Source organism: Chiloscyllium punctatum, chromosome 34 (assembly GCF_047496795.1).
Source record: "Chiloscyllium punctatum isolate Juve2018m chromosome 34, sChiPun1.3, whole genome shotgun sequence".
In the NCBI taxonomy this organism is placed as follows: domain Eukaryota; kingdom Metazoa; phylum Chordata; class Chondrichthyes; order Orectolobiformes; family Hemiscylliidae; genus Chiloscyllium; species Chiloscyllium punctatum.
Window position 1 is genome coordinate 51,321,132 of NC_092772.1, and position 8,667 is coordinate 51,329,798.

Here is an 8,667-nt window from a genome sequence, read left to right on the forward strand (position 1 = left end):
GAAGATGTTTCCATTGTTTGGAGAGACTAGGATCCAAGGGCACAGCCTCAGATTAGAAGGAAGCCCTTTAAGAACCGAGATAAGGAGAAACATCTTCAGCCATGATTCACTCCCACAGAAGGCTGTGGGGCCAGGTCACTGAGCATATTTAACACAGAGATAGATAAGTTCTTGATTGTTAAGGGGGTCAAAGGGCAGAAGGAAGGACATTGGGGTTGAGAAACTAATCAGCCATGAATGACAAACTATGTCCCTCTAGTTCTGGACTCCCCCACTCCAGGGAAAAGACCTTGTCTATTTACCCTATCCATACCCCTCATGATTTTATAAACCTCTATAAGGTCTTCCCTCAGCCTCCGACGCTCCAGGGAAAACAGCCCCAGCCTGTTCAGCCTCTCCCTGTAGCTCAGACCCTCCAACCCTGGCAACATCCAAGTCATCGTTTCTGAAATTTTGCAAGTTTCGCAACATCCTTCCGATGGGAGGGAGACCAGAATTGCACGCGATCCTGAATGGACAGAATGGCCTCATTTCTGCTTCTACATCTCATAGTCTTCTCGAGCAGCCTCCAGCTCACAGTGGGATCATGGTGGCTCTGATTGCCCTCAACTCCACTATCCTGCCTTTTCTCCCCAAGTTCCCCTGAGCGATCTGACTCAGCCATGGACATCCGGACTGAGCCAGCCCCTTCTGCGGGAAAGAATTCCAACGATTCACTCCCCATCGGCAGAGAGAGATGACGGTCCTCCCCATCCCTGTATTCAACGGGTGGCCCCCCTATTCGATGATGATGTCCCTCTGGTGTGAGAATCTCCCACACAATGGGAGACATCCTCCCCACATCTCCCCTGTCATGTACCCCCTTAAGAATCTTGCGTGTGTGACAAGGTGCCTTACTCTACATTTGTTTAGCACCTGGGTGCAGCCTGCTCAGTTGACCTTGTTGAATTTGTGTTCCAGGGTGACCCAGCGGTGAGCTCGATTTACATGGTGAGTGTACTGCTCAAACACACATCTGTTGTTCTCACATTAACCAGAGATTTCAGCTTTTATAACTGTCTGACCATCTCTCTTCAAGATACTGAACATGAATGATCGATCACTGTACAGTCAGCTGCAGAGGTACGATTTATTCCTGATCTACACAGATCACTCTTTCCTCGGACACTACGTAACTCGATTGGATATAACCAGGTAGACTCTGTATGCGCAGTTCTGCACTGTTACTGCCACGCTAAGCCCTGGATCCAAACACACAGCAGGGTGGCCCAGCGGTCACAAAAGACCAGGTTTCAATCCCACGCTCGGGACACGGAGTGGGTGCAGTTTGCGCATTCTCTGCATGACTGCAGGTAGGTTTCCTCCCACACTCCAAAGATGTGAAGAGGAGCATGGATTGGCCATGGGAAATTGTCCCATAGTGCCCAGGGATGTGCAGGTTAGGGTGGATTGGCCATGCTAAATTGTCCCATAGTGCCCAGGGATGTGCGGGTTAGGGTGGATTGGCCATGCTAAATTGTCCCATAGTGCCCAGGGGTGTGCAGGTTAGGGTGGATTGGCCATGGGAAATTGTCCCATAGTGTCCAGGGATGTGCAGGTTAGGGTGGATTGGCCATGCTAAATTGTCCCATAGTGCCCAGGGATGTGCGGGTTAGGGTGGATTGGCCATGGGAAATTGTCCCATAGTGTCCAGGGATGTGCAGGTTAGGGTGGATTGGCCATAGGAAATTGTCCCATAGTGCCCAGGGATATGCAGGTTAGGGTGGATTGGCCATGGGAAATTGTCCCATAGTGTCCAGGGATGTGCAGGTTAGGGTGGATTGGCCATGGGAAATTGTCCCATAGTGTCCAGGGATGTGCAGGTTAGGGTGGATTGGCCATAGGAAATTGTCCCATAGTGCCCAGGGATATGCAGGTTAGGGTGGATTGGCCATGGGAAATTGTCCCATAGTGCCCAGGGGTGGGCAGGTTAGGGTGGATTGGCCATGGGAAATTGTCCCATAGTGTCCAGGAATGTGCAGGTTAGGGTGGATTGGCCATGGGAAATTGTCCCATAGTGCCCAGGGATGGGCAGGTTAGGGTGGATTGGCCATGGGAAATTGTCCCATAGTGCCCAGGGGTGTGCAGGTTAGGGTGGATTGGCCATGGGAAATTGTCCCATAGTGTCCAGGGATGTGCAGGTTAGGGTGGATTGGCCATGGGTAATTGTCCCATAGTGCCCAGGGATGTGCAGGTTAGTGTGGATTGGCCATGGGAAATTGTCCCATAGTGCCCAGGGGTGTGCAGGTTAGGGTGGATTGGCCATAGGAAATTGTCCCATAGTGCCCAGGGATGTGCAGGGTAGGGTGGATTGGCCATGGGAAATTGTCCCATAGTGCCCAGGGATGTGCAGGGTAGGGTGGATTGGCCATAGGAAATTGTCCCATAGTGCCCAGGGATGTGCAGGGTAGGGTGGATTGGCCATGAGTAATTGTCCCATAGTGCCCAGGGATGTGCAGGTTAGGGTGGATTGGCCATGCTAAATTGTCCCATAGTGCCCAGGGATGTGCAGGTTAGGGTGGATTGGCCATGGGTAATTGTCCCATAGTGCCCAGGGATGTGCAGGTTAGGGTGGATTGGCCATGCTAAATTGTCCCATAGTGCCCAGGGATGTGTAGGTTCGGGTGGAATGGCCATGGGAAATTGTCCCATAGTGCCCAGGGATGTGCAGGTTAGGGTGGATTGGCCATGGGAAATTGTCCCATCGTGCCCAGGGATGTGCAGGTTAGGGTGGATTGGCCATGAGAAATTGTCCCATAGTGCCCAGGGATGTGCAGGTTAGGGTGGATTGGTCATGGGAAATTGTCCCATAGTGCCCAGGGATGTGCAGGTTAGGGTGGATTGGCCATGAGAAATTGTCACATAGTGCCCAGGGATGTGCATGTTATGGTGGATTGGCCATGGGAAATTGTCCCATAGTGCCCAGGGATGTGCAGGTTAGGGTGGATTGGCCATGGGAAATTGTCCCATAGTGCCCAGGGATGTGCAGGTTATGGTGGATTGGCCATGGGAAATTGTCCCATAGTGTCCAGGGATGTGTAGGTTAGGGTAGATTGGCCATGGGAAATTGTCCCATAGTGCCCAGGGATGTGCAGGTTAGGGTGGATTGGCCATGGGAAATTGTCCCATAGTGCCCAGGGATGTGCAGGTTAGGGTGGATTGGCCATGGGAAATTGTCCCATAGTGCCCAGGGATGTGCAGGTTAGGGTGGATTGGCCATGGGAAATTGTCCCATAGTGTCCAGGGATGTGCAGGTTAGGGTGGATTGGACATGGGAAATTGTCCCATAGTGCCCAGGGATGTGCAGGTTAGGGTGGATTGGCCATGGGAAATTGTCCCATAGTGTCCAGGGATGTGCAGGTTAGGGTGGATTGGCCATGGGAAATTGTCCCATAGTGTCCAGGGATGTGCAGGTTAGGGTGGATTGGCCATGGGAAATTGTCCCATAGTGTCCAGGGATGTGCAGGTTAGGGTGGATTGGCCATGGGAAATTGTCCCATAGTGTCCAGGGATGTGCAGGTTAGGGTGGATTGGCCATGGGAAATTGTCCCATAGTGCCCAGGGATGTGCAGACTCAGTATCTTGATGTTATACAGGACGTTGGTGAGGCTACACTTGGAGTATTGGGTTCAGGTTTGCTCACCATGCGACAGGAAGGATGGTATTAAACTGGAAAAGAGTGCAGAAGGAAATTTACAAGGATGTTGCCGGGACTTAATGGTCTGAGTTGTAGGGAGAGAGGTCGGACAAGCTCGGAGTGTTTTCCTTAGAGAGTAGGAGACTGAGGGGGTGACCTTATAGAGGTGTATAAGATCATGAGGGGCATGGACAGGGTGAACGCTCTCAGTCTTTTCCCCAGGGTTGGGGAATCGAGGACTAGTGGGCATCAGTTAAAGGTTAAAGGGCAAAGAATTAAAGGGAACGTGAGGGACAACGTTTTTACACAGAGGGTAGTACGCATATGGAATGAGCTGTTGGTGGAAGTGGTTGGGGCGGGGGGTACATTGATAATATTTAACAGGTATTTGGACAAATACATGGATAGGGAAGGGTTAGAAGGATATGGGCCAAGTGCAGGGAAATAGGGATTAGCACGGATGTACATTTGTTCAGCACGGACCAGTTAGGGCCGAAGGACCTGACTCGATCCTATCGGATTCTCTGACCTCACTAAACTTGGGAACATCAGACTTCGGGTCATGGGGAGGGCTTTGGGTTACAGAGATAGGGAGGGGGTGTAGGGGCTGGAGGGGGTTACAGAGATAGGGAGGGGTGTTGGTGTTGGACGGGGTCACAGAGATAGGGAGGGGGTGTAGGGGTTGGAGGGGGTTACAGAGATAGGGAGGGGGTGTAGGGTCTGGAGGGGGTTACAGAGATAGGGAGGGGGTGTAGGGGGCCGGAGGGGGTTACAGAGATAGGGAGGGGGGTGTAGGGGGCTGGAGGGAGTTACAGAGATAGGGAGGGAGTGTAGGGGGCTGGAGGGGGTTAGAGAGATAAGGAGGGGGTGTAGGGGTTGGAGGGGAGTTACAGAGATAGGGAGGGGGTGTAGGGGCTGGAAGGGGTTACAGAGATAGGGAGGGAGTGTAGGGGTTGGAGGGGAGTTACAGAGATAGGGAGGGGGTGTAGGGGCTGGAGGGGGTTACAGAGATAGGGAGGGAGTGTAGGGGTTGGAGGGGAGTTACAGAGATAGGGAGGGGGTGTAGGGGTTGTAGGGGGGGTTACAGAGATAGGGAGGGGGTGTAGGGGCTGGAGGGGGTTACAGAGATAGGGAGGGGGAGTAGGGGTTGGAGGGGAGCTATAGAGATAGGGAGGGGGTGTAGGGGTTGGAGGGGAGTTACAGAGATAGGGAGGGGGTGTAGGGGCTGGAGGGGGTTACAGAGATAGGGAGGGGGTGTAGGGGCTGGAGGGGGTTACAGAGATAGGGAGGGGGTGTCCGTGCTGGAGGGTGTTACAGAGATAGGGAGGGGGTGTAGGGGCTGGAGGGGGTTACAGAGATTGGGAGGGGGTGGATTGGCTGAGGATTATAAACTCACCTGGCCCCTTATCTCTCCCCTAGATAAGCTGCGACTGAGACTAGTCTCCGGGAGCAGTGAGCGTTCCTCCCATCGAGTGTCCAACCCTGGCCCTCCCTTTCCAGAGGCACCATCCCACCTGGATCTGAAAACCCTCTCCAGCTCTGCCATCCTAATGCAACAATCTCTCGGCCAAATCCATGCCACGGGTCAATCAACATCCTGGTGCCCGCGTCGCTGGTGTGCCTCACCCTGTCCGAGACCCTTCACCCTGTCCTCTCCCCATGGCCCGTCCTCAGTGGTGGTGTGATACTGGGATACCCGTCCCCCACACCCCCCTCCTCTCCAGTCAGAGAGACTCCCAATTTCCCATTGTCTCCCTCTTCAAAAGCCTCTGACATATCCGCACTCGTTGAAACGGGAGAGAGTGCAGAAGCTCAGCTGCCCACCGGGAAGTCTGTACCTCAGTACAACAAGGGCTCAGGATGGACAACTGTATTATCCGAGGAGATTTCAGTCTACGAATGATGATTGGGAATTGGTTAACTCTCCTTCTCTCTGGACGGATGTTCCCAGACCTATTCGGATCTGCCAGTAACTGCTGTGTTTGTTTCTTGACTTATTTGTTCGTGTCAACCCCATCTCAATGCCCCATTTTCCACATCTAAATCTTCAACGCATCGTGACACCTGTGAATCTCGCCAATTAATACTTTATCCCTTGTTCGTCCAGCTCAGGAACACCAGTCACCCACCAGCCCAGTGTCTTTCAATAACATTCTGAGGAAATATCTCTCCTCAGTACAGGAGTTGGGAAATGATGTTGCAGTTGTACAGGACGTTGGTGAGGCTGCACTTGGCGTATTGGGTTCAGGTTTGGTCACCTTGCGACAGGAAGGATGGTATTAAACTGGAGCGAGTGCAGAAGAAAATTTACAAGGGCGTTGCCGGGAGTTAAAGGGTGAGGCTGGAGAGGACATTTTAACTTTAGACTTTTGGAGACTGAGGGGGGGACCTTATAGAGGTGTATAAGACCATGAGGGGCCTGGACAGGGTGAACGCTCTCAGTCTTTTCCCCAGGGTTGGGGAATCGAGGACTAGAGGACATCAGTTTAAGGTCAGAGGAGAAAGAATAAAAGGGAACCTGAGGGACAACTTTTTTACACAGAGGGTGGTACGCATATGGAATGAGCTGTCAGAGGAAGGGGTTGAGGCTGGTACATCAACAACATTTTACAGGCATTTGGACAAATACATGGATAGGAAAGGGTTAGAAGGATATGGGCCAAATGCAGGGAAATGGAGTTAACATGGACGGACATTTTGGCCAGTTTGGACCAGTGTGGGCCGAAGGACCTGTCTCTGTGCTGTGGGACGATGTGACTCTATAAAATACTCAGAATCTCCAGTCATCTAATTCTCCCGAAAGAAGACGTTTCATGTATTGAGGCAACTCTCCTTCCTTTTGATATTCTTATGGAAATCTTTGCTCCCCCTAGTGAGACAATATCGGACCAGACAGCTCAATCTTGGAATAAGGGGGCACACGTTAAAGACAGAGGTGAGGAGGAATACCGACCCTCTGAGGGGAGTGAATCGGTGGGCCTTTTTACCACAGAGGTCTCTTGAGGCTGGGACATTCAATGTGTCCAATGCTATGAGAAAGAGTCAGATTTTTAACCAGTTATTAAGCGTTGTGGATCAAAGCAAGATTTGATTTGATTTATAGTTGTCCGGTGTACTGAGTTACAGTGAAAAGTATTGTTTTGCGTGTTAACCTGACAAATCATCCCTTCCATCAGTACATCAGGGTAACTAGAATGCAGAGTCTAGTGGCACAGCAACAGAGAGAGAGATCAACTCTAATGCAGGGGAGGTCACTTCGTGAGTCTGATAACAGCGGGGAAGAAGCTGCTCTTGAATCTGTTGGCACGCGTTCTCAAACTTTTGCCTGGTGGAAAAGGAGACTGTAACCAGGGTGGGAGAGAGAAGGATTATCGCATCAACTATCACCTCTTTGTATGTTCCAAGTCTATCTCCCAAGTGCAGGCATGAGCTGTGAGGTTTGAGGGTTTGGACTGAGTGAGTGTTATGACAGTGTGCAAATAGCTGGGAGTTGTTGCCTGGTCTAGTCCGTGAGCTGGCTGTGTGGTTCTGACTGCACAATGTTGTAATAAAGCAGAACCTGACCACCCCTCCCCTCCGTGAGAGATTCAACCAAAAACACCCAAAGTGGAACACCTCACCCTATAATCTGTAAACGTTGGTGTAACCTGCTTTTCAGCAACTTCTCGTGGTCCAATAAAATAAATCCCTGATGCTCACTTAAAAATCAAGCAGTCACCATTTATTTATCTAACTCTAACAGTGAACAAATTAACTAAACTAGTAACAAAGCAAATAAATCCCTTCTAACTGCCAACTGTTCCCGAATACAGCAAGATTCTGATGGTATGCTGTTCCAATAAATAGAAGTCCCACTTATACAAAAACAAATAGAATTTGTTTGAAGTTACAGCCTGGTTACATCTTCCGGAATGTTCTGTACCTCCTTCACATGATTCTTCTGCCAGGAACTCCTTCTCTGTTGCTGTTACTATGGTAAATAGAGAACACTTCCTCAAAGATCAGAGAGCTGTTATCTCTAGCAGATGATAGTTAGCTCTGCTAATTTTCCAACTGCCCCCTTCTCTTCTACCTTTGATGAGATATCAATAGTTTTACAATCAGATTGGTCCCAGGTTATCAAAACTGTCAGATTTAACTTTGACAGGTTTTTGGTATCTAAGGGCTAAATTCAAAAGACTGTTTCTTGGTAAAAATGCAGCTTGGTCTGCTAACGCTACGGCCTTTCAATATAAATGTTTCAGTTCGGGATCTCTCTGTGTGCTTGCAAATTGTTGCTGCACTGCTTTTCACAGACATACATTGTAAATCTCTAAGTGCAGCGAAAGCACACAATCTTTTAAAGGGACCATGCAATTATTCCAATCCCCCAACAATTTACAAACAGCAATATTTTACAAGCACCAAATTCGAACATCCAGCCTCCCAACCCATGATTACTATCCCCAACTTTGCCTCAATGTCCTTGCTGCAATGTTACCATGGGGGTCACTGCTTGGCCTGAGGGATTTTGGAGGGGAGGGCTTACAGGATGTCAGTGACTGTGGGCAGTTCGTACCAATGGAGGGTGTCCTGAGACACAAAATGTTTACTAAATGTTAACAGGTGAACTGCAGCATTAATAAGACAAGAAGAAACATGCAACCCCTCAATCAACGAGAAACCCGTTCACCACGCGGCCAACATGTACAAAACAGGTGGCTCAGTGGTTAGCACTGCTGCCTCCCAGCGCCAGGGAACCGGGTTCGATTCCACCCTCGGGCAGCTGTCGGTGTGGAGTTTGCACGTTCTCCCCGTGTCTGCGTGGGTTTGCTCCGGGTGCTCCGGTTTCCTCCCACAGTCCAAAGATGTGAAGGTTAGGTGAATTGGCCATGGGAAATTGTCCCAGAGTGCCCAGGGATGTGCAGGTTAGGGTGGATTGGCCATGGGAAATTGTCCCAGAGTGCCTAGGGATGTGCAGGTTAGGGTGGATTGGCCATGGGAAATTGTCC

The 8,667-nt window shown here is 50.5% G+C and overlaps 1 long non-coding RNA gene across 1 annotated transcript; it reads left to right on the forward strand.

Moving 5' to 3' along the window:
- Positions 1-957: 957 nt before the first annotated feature.
- LOC140459009 (uncharacterized) lies at positions 958-7,591 on the forward strand. The gene is made up of 3 exons (XR_011953818.1): positions 958-990; positions 1,079-1,122; positions 5,096-7,591. It is a non-coding gene; the product is annotated as an uncharacterized lncRNA (long non-coding RNA).
- Positions 7,592-8,667: the final 1,076 nt, after the last annotated feature.